The following is a 16906-nucleotide window of genomic DNA, read 5'->3' on the forward strand; positions in this document are numbered from 1 at the left end:
CACCACTATCTCCGCTTCCCCCTCTGGTGGGGGCATCATCATTACCCCTAGCAGCCTCTGTATATTCGTATTCAGCTGTCTCCCCTTCACAAACCCAGTTTGGTCCTCATGGACCACCCTCGGGACACAATCCTCTATCCTCATTGCCATTACCTTGGCCAGAATCTTAGCGTCTACATTTAGGAGGGAAATAGGTCTATAGGACCCGCATTGCAGCGGGTCCTTTTCCTTCTTTAGGAGAAGCGATATCGTTGCCTCAGACATAGTCGGGGGCAGCTGTCCCCTTTCCTTTGCCTCATTAAAGGTCCTCATCAGTAGTGGGGCGAGCAAGTCCACATATTTCCTGTAAAATTCAACTGGCAATCCATCTGGTCCCGGAGCCTTCCCTGCCTGCATGCTCCTAATTCCTTTCACTACTTCCTCTATTTCAATCTGTGCTCCCAGTCCCACCCTTTCCTGCTCCTCCACCTTGGGAAATTCCAGCCGGTCCAGAAAGCCCATCATTCTCTCCCTCCCATCCAGGGGTTGAGCTTCGTATAATTTTTTATAAAATGCCTTGAACACTCCATTCACTCTCTCCGCTCCCCGCTCCATCTCTCCTTCCTCATCCCTCACTCCCCCTAATTCCCTCGCTGCTCCCCTTTTCCTCAATTGGTGGGCCAGCAACCTGCCCACATATTCGTACTGTACACCCTGTGCCTTCCTCCACTGTGCCTCTGCAGTACCCGTTGTCAGCAAGTCAAATTCTATGTGTAGCCTTTGCCTTTCCCTGTACAGTCCCTCCTCCGGTGCCTCCGCATATTGCCTGTCCACCCTCAGAAGTTCTTGCAGCAACCGCTCCCGTTCCCTACTCTCCTGCTTTCCTTTATGTGCCCTTATTGATATCAGCTCCCCTCTAACCACTGCCTTCAGTGCCTCCCAGACCACTCCCACCTGGACCTCCCCATTACCATTGAGTTCCAAGTACTTTTCAATGCACCCCCTCACCCTTAGACACACCCCCTCATCTGCCATTAGTCCCATGTCCATTCTCCAGGAATGGCGCCCTTCTGTTTCCTCCCCTATCTCCAAGTCCACCCAATGTGGAGAGTGATCCGAAATGGCTATAGCCGTATACTCCGTTCCCCTCACCTCCGGGATCAACGCCCTTCCCAAAACAAAAAAGTCTATTCGCGAATAGACTTTGTGGACATAGGAGAAAAACGAAAACTCCTTACTCCTAGGTTTGCTAAATCTCCACGGGTCTACTCCTCCCATCTGCTCCATAAAATCTTTAAGCACCTTGGCTGCTGCCGGCCTCCTTCCAGTCCTGGACCTCGACCTGTCCAGCCCTGGTTCCAACACCGTATTGAAATCTCCCCCCATTACCAACTTTCCCACCTCTAGGTCCGGGATGCGTCCTAGCATACGCCTCATAAAATTGGCATCATCCCAGTTCAGGGCATATACGTTTACCAAAACCACCGTCTCCCCCTGTAGTTTGCCACTCACCATCACGTATCTGCCCCCGCTATCCGCCACTATAGTCTTTGCCTCAAACATTACCCGCTTCCCCACTAATATAGCCACCCCCCTGTTTTTCGCATCTAGCCCCGAATGGAACACCTGCCCCACCCAACCTTTGCGTAGTCTCACCTGGTCTATCAGTTTCAAGTGCGTTTCCTGTAACATAACCACGTCTGCCTTAAGTTTCTTAAGGTGTGCGAGTACCCGTGCCCTCTTTATCGGCCCGTTCAGCCCTCTCACGTTCCACGTGATCAGCCGGGTTGGGGGGCTTTTTACCCCCCCCTTGTCGATTAGCCATCCCCTTTTTCCAGCTCCTCACCCAGTTCCCACGCAGCTGTGTCCCCCCCCAGGCGTTGCCCCCCCCGCCCATCCCACCCCATGCCAGCTCCCCCCTCTCCCCAGCAGCAGCAGCCCAATAATTCCCCCCTCCCACCCCCCCCCCGCTAGATCCCCCACTAGCATAGTTACACTCCCCATGTTGCTCCCAGAAGTCAGCAAACTCTGGCCGACCTCGGCTTCCCCCCGTGGCCTCGGCTCGCACCGTGCGACGCCCCCTCCTTCCTGCTTCCCTCTTCCCGCCATGATTATCATAGCGCAGGAACCGAGCCCGCGCTTCCCCCTTGGCCCCGCCCCCAATGGCCAATGCCCCATCTCCACCACCTCCTGTGGAAGAGAGAAAAGTTACCACATCGCAGGATTAATAACATAAAACTCCTCTTTCCCCCCTTTTTACCCCCCTCTTCGCCCCCCATACTCGCCCCACCATTTTGTTTCAAACGTTCTTTTTTTTTAAAAATAACCCGCTATTTCCAATTTTTCTTCCACGATAAAAGTCCACGCCTCATCCGCCATCTCAAAGCAGTGGTGCCTCCCTTGATATGTGACCCACAGTCTTGCCGGTTGCAGCATTCCGAATTTTATTTTCTTTTTGTGAATCACCGCCTTGGCCCGATTAAAGCTCGCCCTCCTTTTCGCCACCTCCGCACTCCAGTCTTGGTATACGCGGATCACCGCGTTCTCCCACTTACTGCTCCGAGTTTTCTTTGCCCATCTAAGGACCATCTCTTTGTCCTTAAAACGGAGGAATCTCACCACAATGGCTCTAGGAATTTCTCCTGCTCTCGGTCCTCGCGCCATCACTCGGTATGCTCCCTCCACCTCCAGCGGACCCGCCGGGGCTTCCGCTCCCATTAACGAGTGCAGCATCGTGCTCACATATGCCCCGACGTCCGCTCCCTCCGCACCTTCAGGAAGACCAAGAATCCTTAGGTTGTTCCTCCTCGCGTTGTTCTCCAGCACCTCCAGCCTTTCCACACATCGTTTATGGTGTGCCTCGTGCATCTCCGTCTTCACCACCAGGCCCTGCATGTCGTCCTCATTCTCGGCAGCCTTTGCCTTCACGACCCAAAGCTCCCGCTCCTGGGTCTTTTGCTCCTCCTTTAGCCCTTCGATCGCCTGTAATATCGGGGCCAACAGCTCCTTCTTCATTTCCTTTTTGAGTTCTTCCACGCAGCGTTTCAAAAACTCGTGTTGTTCAGGGCCCCATATTAAACTGCCACCTTCCGACGCCATCTTGGTTTTTGCTTGCCTTCCTTGCCACTGCTCTAAAGGATCCATCGTAATCCGGCCACCTTCCTCTCCTTTTTTCATCTGTATCCAGGGGGGATTCCCTTCTGGTTCACCGCACAGTACTTTTAGCCGTTAAAATTGCCGTTGGGGCTCTTATTAAGAGCCCAAAAGTCCGTTCCACCGGGAGCTGCCGAAACGTGTGACTCAGCTGGTCATCGCCGCACCCAGAAGTCCGCCAATAGTTTTTATGACGTGAAGTAGAATTTATACTAATTTGATTCTTAGAATAAACAACATGGGAGTGAATTTCCCGGCCCTGCCCATAGTGGGAATCGTCACTGTCAAGTCAGAATATTTGATGGACCATTGAAAGGTCAGTTTTCCTCTGGCGACAATACTTGCTCTCGGGGCGTCTGGGGCCAGAATATCCTGTCCGTGAATGGTGGAATGAAAATTAATAGCCATTTAATGGTTCTATTCAACATAGTGTTGTCTTTTCAGATCGGATTACATTGCCAAACCATTGGCTGTGACTAAGTGACTGAAAAAATAAATTAGATTAATAAAGTTCATGCACCTAACAATAGTTGCAAATATATGGCGATTTCTGGACTGAACGAATTGTAATGTTTGTTCTTGATTATTGCACTGAAAATGACCGAAGACGAATAAATCTAAATTTGTGATGATATTTCTGTGACCAACCATTGGGCAGCACGGTAGCACAGTGGTTAGCACAATCGCTTCACAGCTCCAGGGTCGCAGGTTCGATTCCCGGCTGGGTCACTGTCTGTGCAGAGTCTGCACGTTCTCCCCGTGTCTGTGTGGGTTTCCTCCGTGAGCCCCAGTTTCCTCCCACAGTCCAAAGATGTGTGGGTTAGGTGGATTGGGCATGCTAAATTTTACTTAGTATCCAAAAAATGTGAAGTGGCGGTTACTGGGTTATGGGAATAGGGTAGATACGTGGGTTTCAGGAGTGTGCTCTTTGTAAGGGCGGGTGCAGACTCGATGGGCCGAATGGCCTCCTTCTGCACTGTATATTCCATGATTCTATGAACCGATTGTTGAAGAAATCAGGGTAAACTGTGAAGAATCCAAAGAGCAATGCTTACTCATTCCTTGCTTCCAACACATTTTCAAAATATACTTATTCACACTAAATATCTGACTGAACAATAATTATATTTAGTTTGAATATCATCTCAACAATAATTGAAAATTAACTGTAATTTTTGAGCGAAATGGAAAGTACATCGTCGTACAGCAATGCAAAAAATATATAATTTGCTTCGTTCTTATTCAATAATAAAATTATGTCCACACTGCTTTTGAGATGAATAATATGACGCTCTTCATTGTGATTGCAGAATGAAATGACAAGAGAACGTTAAAATTATTTACTGCACTTGATCATAATTTGTAAGTTTTTTCAGTAAATAAATTGGCATATGTGAATATATCGAGAAGTTAGGAGGCTCAAAATATTTAGGCAATTTATTATCAGAGCTGGGCTCACAAACGATTACCGATCCCCAAAGCTGGTCAGACAAAATATAACTTAACACTCGTTTTCCCTATTGGACAGGAAGTTCACATAAATTTCATTCCACAAATGATTCGCGGATTAAAAGCGAATTACCCTTTGCCCTAGATAATGGGACTCGACTAATTAGACATTTAAACTTTTGCATAGAAAGTTATTAGGTATTTTAAATTTTTCGGGGATCAATAATTAGTCAAAACTCTATTGGTAAAGTTAGCATTTAACTGACATGTACTGCGATTAATGGAGTGAGATATGACTCGATTTTACAAGGATAAGTGAACCAGATAAAGTTTAAATGTTAAATCAGTTCACCGAACCGAAGAATATTTGACATTTGCCAAGAACGTGGAACGACAACTATTTGATACAGGGCGTAATTCTCTGACCTCGTTACGCTCTCGCTCAAGCGAAGCGAGGCCAGGAATAGCGGGAGAAGCCAAAAACAAGATCTGCAACCAGCCCGCTCCGGTATGCGAAACCGGGGTCTCGCTGGAGCTTGGCGAGAAATCAATTCTTAAATCCTAAGCCCTATTTCCATAAAACCAACGAGAACGACCCGTATCCAACGGCCTCCGGTCATTCAACGGCCTCCCCAGTAAGTGTTCATGCTGCTCTAGATTTGTCCTCATTTCTAAAAGCAGCAACTTGGCGGAAGGGCTTCTGTGGAGTCGGACGAGATGAGTGCCATTTTTGCTCCTCAGCAAAGTGTCCGGGGGCGTTTGGTTTGCCACCCCAGTGCTCAGCAGGGTGGGGTACCCTCGGCTGGGGATGGAAGACCCTCCGCAGTGGTGGGCCGCCATGGGGGTTGATGGGGGGACACACACCCGGTGTTGGAGGGGCAACTGCTCGCATAACCATCATGCCAACCTTAGTTTATGTTTACCGTTCCGGGGCAATCCTTGCCCGTGGTCGTCTATCCCAAAATCACCCATACTCCCCACCGACTGCTGAAGCCTCTGGCTGCGCCAGTCCCTTCGCTACAAGGAATATTGAATTATTACCTGAGGAATCCTCATCCAAAAACGTTTAAACATTGTTCGTTATATGCACATATTAAGTATCCATTGTTTTTTTCAATGATCATGCTTTTTCTTACTTTAACAAGCAGGTGAAATTCAAACTATTTTTCTGGACAATTAAAATGTTTTCGTCCCATTATGTTTTCGCTTGTTAATCATTTATTTATTTTAATCCAATAATCACAGTTCTTGTCAAATCATTCATTGTTCTGCTACTCCGAGAAAATATCGTTGCCCTGTACAACGTATAGTATTAGAAAATATCGTTCAGTTGTACAGCCACAGTAAAACTCGTTTATAAAAAAAAATGAGTCTCGCAACTAGGTTTCCATTTTCAGACACAGTGATATATCACATCACTTTTAATTGAAACCGTTCAAAACATGCCTAATTATATCATAAGAATGCCTTCTTTAAATATATCTTATAATCACACTCCATCCAAATTCGAATTTCTATTTTAACTAATAAATGTGCTATTCAAAATGTAAAGATCAAGAAATGCCATAAATATCTAATTTGTTTCATCTTCCAGTGCGCAAAATAACATTTAATTGATTTTCATTCGAAAATTAACAGTAATCACTTCCAGTGGCGGCTATGAGGGAATAGGTCGCACATTTGGTGGCTCCCGCTCGGGTCGGACATTTGGACCCTTTCCCTCGATTATTCACCGGACGTGATTTGGAAAATTGATGATAGAGGCAATTGTGTACTGGATTCCCACATCCGTGCATGGAGAGGCAGACTAGAAGTGCTTGCAAAGGCAGAAACAGACGAACGGGAAGGCTTGGGCTGAGGCTGCAGCAGCAGAAAGCATGGTGGATGACCGGAGTCCTGGCTTGTCGACCCAGCGGTCAACGGAGCAGCTGATGCAATTTATCCAGGAGGGCTTCGCCAAACAGAAGCAGGAATGTTTGGACCTAATTAAAGAATCAAGCGCGTGGCTGGAACTTAGACTGGATGCCCAAGATCAGGCAATCCGGAAAGTAGAGAATCCGTTGGCTGAGCAGGAGGCACATCAAACTGCGGAGGAGTTGGAAGTAGGGATGCTGCGAACAGAAGAAAAGTCTCCTGGAGAAGGTGGAGGACCTAGAGAATAGGTCCCGCCGGCAGAACTTGAGAATCGTTGGGCTCCCGGAGGGGTCCGAAGGAGCGGACGGTGGGGCATACATAACGGGCATGTTCGAGAAGCTGCTGGGTGATGGGATGTTGTCCCGATCCTTGGAGGTAGACAGGACTCTCAGAGCGCTCACGGGGAAGCCATGAATGGGACACCCCCCGAGGTCAATGGTGGTGAGATTCCACAGGTATTTGGACAAGGAGCGTATTTACAGTGGGCCAGGCAGACACGGTGCTGTAACTGGGAGAACAGTATCCTGCGGATCTATCAGTACCTGAGTGCAGAGATGGCCAGGAGAAGAGTGTGGTTCAACCAGATAAGGTCGACCCTGTTTCAGAAAAAGGTGAAGTTCGGACTGCTGTATCCGGACCTTCTCTGGGTCACGTATGTGGAGCAACATTTTTATTTCGAGTCACCCGAGGAAGTGCTGGACTTCGCGAAAAGGAAAGGACTGGTGATGGATTGAGGACTTTCAACTTTACTGCAACGTTCACGTTTTTAAAAATTTCTTGTTTATTAGTTTTGTGGACACTATTTGTAATGCCTTCTATATTGATTTGGGGCCAGTTACAGAGCTGAGTGAGTTAAAGTTTACATTTACACGGATGGGGGATGGAGGTGTGTTTGTTAGATGCTGGAACTTTTGCTTGATCTTTTCTTTGTTTTGTGGTTTTTGTCGGGCAATTGAGTTGGGATTGTTTTTCAGTTGAATATGTGTATGAGCGGGGGAGAGGGTGGGGAGGGAACAAGGGTAGAATGTCTGGCGCCAGGGGCGAGGGCTACAAAGCTAGCTGGGTGGGCTAGCTCATGGAAGGGCAGTGGGGGGTGAGCAGATGTTAGGCTTATCGAAGGGGTCGATTTACATTGTACTGTTACTAGGGGGGAGGGCGAAAAATGTTCTGCTGACGAGGGAGGGACTTTTGCTGAGGGGCAGAGGGGAGGTCGGGGGCTTTGGCTGCCTGGGGGCGGGCTGTTGGAAGCGTGGGGCGCGGGCTAGAGACAGGCACAAGAAAGGTGATCGCTGATCGGCGAAGTGGGGGGCGATGAGCCCCCCAACCAGGCTGATCACCTGGAATGTATGAGTGCTAAATGGGCCGGTTAAGAGAGCACACGTGTTCGCGCATTTCAGAGGACTAAAGGCGGATGTGGTAATGCTACAGGAGACGCCCCTTAGAGTAACTGATCAGATTTGATTAAGGAAGGGATGGGCCGGACAGGCTTTGCACTCGGGGCTGGACTCAAAGACTAGAGGGGTCGCAATCCTGATTAATAAGCGAGTGTTTTTTGAGGCGGGAAAGATAGCTGAAGAAATGTATTCAGAACTACCTGGATGTCAACGACACGGGGGAAGTTCCGGCAGCGGTGGTCTGAGAGGCATTGAAGGCGGTGCTTAGAGGGGAGCTGATGTCGCTAGGGGCCCACAGGGAGCAGGTAAACAGGGTAGAGACCGACCGACTGGTAAAGGAGATATTACAGGTCGACAGGAGGTATGCGGAGACCCCAAAGGCAGGACTTTTAAGGGAACGGCAGAGGCTACAGGCAGAGTTTGGCTTTTTAACCACAGGGAGGGCGGTAGAGCAGCTGAGAAAGGCGAGGGCGTCGATTTATGAGCATGGCGAGAAGGCAAGCAGAATGCTTGCACAGCAGCTTACAAAGAGGGAGGCAGCTCAGGAGATGGAGAAAGTAAAAGATGGGGACGGGAGCCTGGTTGGACACTCAGCAGGGGTGAATAAGACGTTCAAGCGGTTTTACAGTAGGTTACACTGGTCGGAACCCCCAGCTGGGCTGGAGGAGATGAGGCACTTCCTAGGGGGGCTAAAGTTCCTGAAGGTGGACGGGGGGCTGGTAGAAGGGCTGGGGGCCCCGATCAGGTTGGAAGAGATAGCAGAGGGTCTGAAGGCCATGCAGTCGGGTAAAGCCCGAGGCCGGACAACTAACCAGTGGAGTTCTATAAAATGTTCTCTGGGATATTGAGGCCGCTGTTGTTAAAGACATTCAATGAGGCAAGGGAGCGTGGGGTGCTTCCCCCGATGATGTCACAGGCCACAATTCCACTGATCGTGAAGTGGGACAAGGACCCGGAGCTGTGCTGGTCCTACAGGCCGATGTCCCTATTGAATGTGGACGCCAAACTGTTGGCCAAAATTTTGTCTTCTAGGATTGAGGATTGCATGCCGGAAGGTATGGGGGAGGACCATACGGGCTTTGGTAAGGGAAGGCAGTTGGTGGCCAAAGTAAGAAGGTTGATAAATGTGATCATGATGCCCCCAGAAAGTAGGGAGGTGGAGGTAGTGGTGGCAATTGACGCAGAGAAGGCGTTTGATTGAGTAGAATGTGAATATCTGTGGGAGGTGATGGGATGGTTCGGATTTGGGCAGGGATTTATTGACTGGGTCAGGTTGCAAGCGTATGGACAAGTAGGACAACATCAAACTATTTTAGGCTGCATCTGGGACGAGACAGGGATGCCCCCTCTCCCCACTGTTGTTCGCGTTAGCCAGAGAGCCACTGGCAATCGCACTGAGAGCTGCAAGGGGCTGGTGCGGGGGGGGGGGGGGGAGCTGTGGGTGGGGGGGGGGGGGGGGGGTGGAGGGGGTGGTAGTGAACACAGAATCTCGCTTTATGCAGACGATCTGCTCCTGTATGTATTGGACCCAGCAGATGGGAGGGAAGAAATCATGTGCATTCTGGGGGAATTTGGCTAGTTTTCGGGGTATAAACTAAATATGTGGAAAAGTGAGATGTTTGTGGTCCAGGCAAGGGGGCAGGAGAGGCAACTGGGGGAACTGCCGTTTAGAGTAGTAGGGGGAAGCTTTCTGTACCTAGGCATCCAAGTGGTCTGGGAACGGCTACACAAATCACTCCGGCCCGAATAGTCGACCAAATGAAGGACGATTTTAGGAGGTTGGACGCGCTCCCGCTGTCACTAGCTGGGAGGGTGCGGACGGTGAAGATGACAGTCCTCCCAAGATTCCGGTTTGTGCTTCAGTGTCTCCCCATCTTTATTCCGCAGTCCGTTTTTAAACGGGTCAACAAAGGAATCACTGGCTTTCTATGGGCGGGCAAGACCCCGTGAGTAAAAAAGGGGAAGCTTGAGCGGAGCCGGGAGAGGGTGGGCTGGCGCTGCCGAACTTCAGTAATTACTATTGGGTGGCGAATATAGCCGTGATCAGGAAGTGGGTGTTGGGGGGAGGGTCAGCATGGGAGCGTATGGAGGCGGCTTCATGCAAGGGCACCAGCTTGGGGGCATTGATAATGCTGCTTCTGCCATTCCCGCTGGCACGGTACTCCACCACCCCCGTGGTGGTGATGGCCCTGACAGTCTGCGGGCAATGGAGGAGACATGTGGGAGCGGAGGGAGCATTGGTGTGGTCTCCAATCTGTAATAATCACCGGTTTGCCCCGGGAAGGATGGTTTGGGGGTTTCAGAGATGTCAGAGAGCAGGGATTGAGAGAATGGGGGTATGTTTATAGAGGGGATCTTTCCTGGTGGGGCTGGAGGAGAAATTTGGATTGGCGAGGGGAAAGAATTTTGGTACCTGCAGGTGCGGGACTTCCTACACAGGCAGGTTTCAATCTTCCTGCTCCTACCACCAAGGGGCATACAGGGCAGAATAGTTTCCAGAGTGTTGCTGGGAGAAGGGAGGGTCTCTCACATCTACAAGGAACTTATGGGGTCAGAGGGGATGCAGATGGAGGAGATGAAGCACAAGGGGGAAGAGGAGCTGGGCGGTGAAATAGAGGATGGTCTCTGGGCAGACGCATTGAGTAGAGTCAATGCATCCACAACATGTGCCAGGCTTAGCCTGATACAGTTTCTGGTTGTTCACCGGGCTCATGTGACAGTGGCCCGGATGAGCAGGTTGTTTGGTGTGGAAGATGGGTGTGCACGGTGTGCGGGAGGGCCAGCGAACCATGTCCACATGTTCTGGACATGCCCAAACTTTGGGGATTTTGGCAGGGGTTTGCAGATGTCATGTCCACGGTGTTAAAAACAAGGGTGGCACCGAGTCCAGAGGTGGCGATTTTTGGGGTGTCGGAAGAGGAGAAAGAGGCAGATGTTCTGGCCTTTGCATCCCTGGTAGCCCGGAGACGGATATTATTAGCTTGGAGGCACTCAAAGCCCCCGAAGTTGGAGTCCTGGCTATCTGAAATGGCTAGCTTTCTCTGTTTGGAGAAAATCAAGTTCGCCTTGAGAGGGTCAATGTTAAGGTTCGCCCGGAGGTGGCAGCCGTTCGTCGACTTCTTTGCGGAAAATTAATCGTTAGCAGAAGGCGGGGGGGGGCGGGGAGGGGTGGGGGGGGGGTTTAGTTTAGCTTAGAGTAGGGGGTTAATAAAGGTAGGACCTGTAAGGGAGGAAGATGGCTTTTGCACTATGTTTATAAATTCATGTACATTTCTGATTTTTTTTTGTTGTAAAATCATAAATACCTCAATAAAATGTTTATAAAAAAAAAATTAACAGTAATCATGTGATTGATGTTCGGTGAAATAATCATGTTCTACAACTGTTCCACCGATAAATTAGACACATATTTTCCTATTTTGCATGTTGTATTGCCGTTTCTTTCTAATATTGCACAATCCTATTACCAAGGCAAATTAGTAACAGTTATTAAGCCCACTTCGATATCTAATTATTCCCTGACGGAATTCCTTTGAAAAAAATAATGTTCAATTAACAAATATAACGCATAAATCCTGCTTAGTCCATTTATCACCATGAAAATATAATGGACCTTGAATTGCCGTAAAAAGCGTTCTATATGCTCAGTTCAAGAAGAAAAGTGAGCATCTAGGTATTAGTTGCAAATATTGCTTTAAAAATCAAATTATTTTTGAGGTGGTCACCATCCCCATGGAAGGAACATCCCTACGTTGGAAAGGGCCGAAACATCCTTCCCAAAAAACATTAATTGGAGTAAAAATTAAATATATGTTGGCAATCGCTTTTGAATTTAAACATATTTATTCGTTCCTACCTTTAGAAGTAACATTAAACCTGATATCTCCTCTGCATTCAACAGAAAAAATAACAGTCAGTACTGCACATTGTGATCAATGAAGAAAACATTTAGATGGATTTATATTTCTTCAAAAAGCGGGAGTAAACTACATTTGAACATACGTTTAGATTATTTTACTGAAAGCAACTTACGGCTGTTAATATTGAAATGAAATATTAATAAAAATAAGTAAATTTGAACAAATAATAATTTGACACTCGCTCTATCTCTTCAAATAAGTGAAAACAAATTTTTGTGCGATTTATGATCTCGAGCAACACAGTCGACGACTGCCTCATAGTGGGTTTGATTCCTGCATCAGGTTACTGTCTGTGTGGACTTTCTTCTTGTATCTGCATGGTTTCCTCCAAGTGTGCAGGTTTCCTCCCACAGCCCAAAGATGTGCACGTCAGCTGGATTGGCCACGCTAAATTGCCCCTTAGTTTCCAAAATCTTTAGGCCGGGAGATTGGAGCCTGTTATGGGCCTGTGTGCCGCGCACCTTCAGACAGTCTGTGCAGACTCATTGCGGCCGAATGATCTCCTTCTGTCCTGCAGAGATTATCATAGAATTTACAGTGCAGAAGGAGGCCATTCGGCCCATCGAGTCTGCACCGGCTCTTGGAAAGAGCACCCTACCCAAGGTCAATATCTCCACCCTATCCCCATAACCCAGTAACCCCACCTAACACTAAGGGCAATTTATCATGGCCAATCCATCTAACATGCACATCTTTGGGCTGTGGGAGGAAACCGGAGCACCCAGAGGAAACCCACGCACACACGGGGAGCATGTGCATACTCCGCACAGACAGTGACCCAAGCCGGAATCGAACCTGGGATGCTGGAGCTGTGAAGCAATTGTGCTATCCACAATGCTACCGTGCTGCCCTCTGGTGGATATGGATATTAATTCGATTTAATGGTGATAATTTGACGAAACAGTATTAGGAATTTAATTTGTAGATTGATGTGAAAAACAAATGGAAAATCAACAGGAAATTCTGACAGGCATTTCTGGATGAGGTTGCATCAGGGGGCTGAACACCGATTTGTACATTCACTGTGATTATTGGTTTCGGCAATGTTTCGAAACAAGTTTTAATTCAAGTTTGATCAAAAGCGATATTTTCCACATTAATTGGAATGAGCAACAATCAGTTGTTCACTGCCATCATTGGACTGAACTCAATTTGATGGTATTTTGCAGATTGGAAGATTTAAATAAAATACTGTGGTTAATATAGAGAACAATGACGGATATCAGTGTTCAATTGTGTAAAGTGAACATTGAAGTTCACGAAGTTCAATGGACTGAAAGATTAAAAGTGACGGGTGATTATAGAAATTAAGATAATGTATATTTAAAATAGGTATTCTTATGTTCCTTTAAACTATTAAAGAGCACTTTTAAATTCTACTAATTACATGTCCACTATGTTTGTTGGACTGACAAATGGAAATTAAATTTGCAAATATAAACATACTTGGGGAGTCCTGGATATAAAATTTATCAGAACAGGAGGGGACAAGGATTGGATCAGGGATAACCCTTATGCTTTCTATAGATATGTCAGGAAGAAACGAATGACTAGGGTAAGAGTAGGGCCAGTCAAGGATAGTAGTGGGAAGTTATGCTTGGAGGCCGAGGAGATAGGAGAGGTACTAAATGAATATTTTTTGCCAGTATTCACACAGGAAAAAGACAATGTTGTCGAGGAGAATACTGAGATTCAGGCTACTAGACTAGAAGGGCTTGAGGTTCATAAGGAGGAGGTGTTAGCAATTCTGGAAAGTGTGAAAATAGATAAGTCCCCTGAGCCGGATGGGATTTATCCTAGGATTCTCTGGGAAGCTAGGGAGTAGATTGCTGAGCCTTTGGCTTTGATCTTTAAGTGATCTTTGTCTACAGGAATAGTGCCAGAAGACTGGAGGATAGCAAATGTTGTCCCCTTGTTCAAGAAGTGGAGTAGAGACAACCCCGGTAACTATAGACCAGTGAGCCTTACTTCTGTTGTGGGCAAAACCTTGGGCAAAAAAAAGGTTTATAAGAGATAGGATGTATAATCATCTGGAAAGGAATAATTTGATTAGTGATAGTCAACACGGTTTTGTGAAGGGAAGGTCGTGCCTCGCAAACCTTATTGAGTTCTTTGAGAAGGTGACCAAACAGGTGGATGAGGGTAAAGCAGTTGATGTGGTGTATATGGTGTTAAATAGGGTGGTCAATAAGACTTTAAACTAGAGATTGGGGGGGGGGGGGGGGGGAGGCAAAGTCAGGGAACCAAGAGGTGAAGAAATCAGTGGGAAGCGTAGCTGCTTAGGAATACAAAAAAGCACGAAAAGACAGATCTCAAGAGAGGTTACGATAGTCCCCATCTCGCAAAATATGACACAGTGTATGGAAAGGCTCAGTAAACCAAGGTCCACCACACGAAGAAAACAAAAAGGGACGGTCAATAGAGAATTAAAGGTGCTATATGTAAATGCGCGCAGTGCACGGAACAAGGTAGGTGAGCTTGTGGCCCAGATTGTGACTGGCAGGTATGATGTGGTAGGCATCACAGAGACATGGTTGCAGGGGGTTCAGGACTAGCACTTAAACATCCAGGGATTCATAACCTATTGAAAAGACAGAGAGATGGGCAGAGGGGGCGGGGTTGCCTTTTAAAAAAATATATATTTTATTAAAATTTTTCAAACAAAAATGTTTCCGTTTTTACAACTCAACAAGGGATTATACATTAACTGGTAAATAACATTATTTAAATAATATAGTGAACTAACAACAACAACTAAAGAGAAAAAACTAATAGCAAAAACACAAAATAGTGCTCCCCCCCTCCCCTCCCCCTCCCCCCTGGGTTACTGCTGCTGTCATTTCTATCTTTTCATTATCGTTCCGCGAGATAGTCAAGGAATGGTTGCCACCGCCTGGAGAACCACTGAGTCGATCCTCTCAATGCAAATTTTATTTGTTCCAATCTTATGAACCCTGCCATGTCGTTTATCCAGGCCTCCACGCCTGGGGGGTTCGCTTGCTTCCACATGAGTAGAATCCTATGCCGGGCTACTAGGGACGCAAAGGCCAAAATATCGGCCTCTTTCGCGTCCTGCGCTCCGCAACCCCAAATATAGCTAGCCCCCAGCCTGGCTTGACCCGGACCTTCACCACCTTTGAAATTACCCTTGCCACGCCCCCCCCAGAACTCATGCAGTGCCGGGCACGACCAGAACATGTGTGTGTGGTTCGCCGAGCTTCCCGAGCACCTCCCACACCTGTCCTCCACCCCGAAAAACCTGCTCAGTCTTGCTCCCGTCATATGTGCTCTATGCAGAACCTTAAATTGAATCAGGCTAAGCCTGGCACACGAGGACGAGGAATTAACCCTACTTAGGGCATCAGCCCATAGCCCCTCCTCAATCTCTTCCCCCAGCTCATCTTCCCATTTTCCCTTCAGCTCCTCTATCATCGGCTCCCCCTCGTCCCTCATCTCCCGGTATATTTCGGACACTTTGCCCTCTCCGACCCATACCCCAGAAATCACTCTATCTTGGATTCCCTGCATCGGGAGCTGCGGAAATTCCCTCACCTGTTGCCTTGCAAATGCCCTCACTTGCACATACCGGAAGGCGTTCCCCGGGGGCAACTTATATTTTTCTTCTAGCGCTCCCAGACTTGCAAACGTCCCGTCTACAAACAGGTCCCTCAGCTTCCTAATTCTTGCTCGTTGCCAACACTGGAACCCCCCATCCATCCTCCCTGGGACAAACCTGTGGTTATTCCTTATCGGGGACCACACCGAGGCACCCGTCACTCCCCTGTGTCGCCTCCACTGCCCCCAGATCCTCAAGGTTGCCACCACCACTGGGTTTCTGGTGTACCTTTTCGGGGAGAACGGCAGCGGCGCCGTCACCAGCGCTTTTAGGATCGTTCCCTTACAGGACGCCATCTCCAGCTTCTTCCACGCTGCTCCCTCTTCCTCCCTCATCCACTGACAGACCATCGACACATTGGCGGCCCAATAGTAGTCGCTCAGACTCGGCAGCGCCAGTCCCCCTCTGTCCCTACTGCGCTGCAGTAACCCCCTCTTTACTCTCGGGGTCTTTCCTGCCCACACAAAGCTCGTAATGCCCCTGTCTATTTTTTTAAAAAAAGGCCTTTGTGGTCAGAATGGGGAGGCACTGAAACACGAAAAGAAACCTCGGGAGGACCACCATTTTAACTGCCTGCACTCTGCCCGCCAGCGATAGCGGCACCATATCCCACCTCTTAAAGTCCTCCTCCATCTGCTCCACCAGTCGCGTCAGGTTAAGTCTATGCAGGGTTCCCCAGTTCCTGGCCACCTGGTTCCCCAGGTATCGAAAGTTCCTTTTCACTCTCCTCAGCGGCAGAGCATCTATCCCCCTTCCCTGTTCCCCGGGGTGCATTACAAAAAGCTCGCTCTTCCCCATATTTAGTTTGTATCCCGAGAACTCGCCAAACTCCCTAAGTATCTGCATTACTTCTGACATCCCCTCTACCGGGTCCGCAACGTATAGCAGTAGATCATCTGCGTAGAGTGAGACTTGATGCTCCTCTCCCCCTCTAAGCCCCCCCCTCCACTTCTTAGAATCCCTCAGCGCTATGGCTAGTGGTTCAATTGCCAACGTGAACAGCAACGGGGACAAGGGACACCCCTGACTTGTACCCCTATGTAGCCGAAAATATCCTGATCTTTGCCGGTTTGTGACTACGCTTGCCATCGGGGCCCCATATAAGAGTCTGACCCATCTAATAAACCCCTCACCGAACCCAAACCTCTTCAGCACCTCCCACAGAAAGTCCCACTCCACACTATCGAATGCCTTCTCCGCATCCATCACCGCCACTACCTCTGCCTCCCCCTCCGGTGGGGGCGTCATCATCACCGCCAGCAACCTTCGTACATTAACATTCAGTTGTCTCCCCTTTACAAACCCTGTCTGGTCGTCATACTCCACCCCTGCGATGCAATCCTCTATCCTTGTCGCCATCACTTTTGCCAGCAGTTTGTCATCTACATTTAGGAGTGAGATAGGCCTGTATGACCCGCATTGCAGTGGGTCTTTGTCTCGTTTCAGGATTAGCGATATCGTCGCCTCCGACATTATCAGGG

The sequence above is a fragment of the Scyliorhinus torazame genome, chromosome 4, assembly GCF_047496885.1.
Source record: "Scyliorhinus torazame isolate Kashiwa2021f chromosome 4, sScyTor2.1, whole genome shotgun sequence".
In the NCBI taxonomy this organism is placed as follows: domain Eukaryota; kingdom Metazoa; phylum Chordata; class Chondrichthyes; order Carcharhiniformes; family Scyliorhinidae; genus Scyliorhinus; species Scyliorhinus torazame.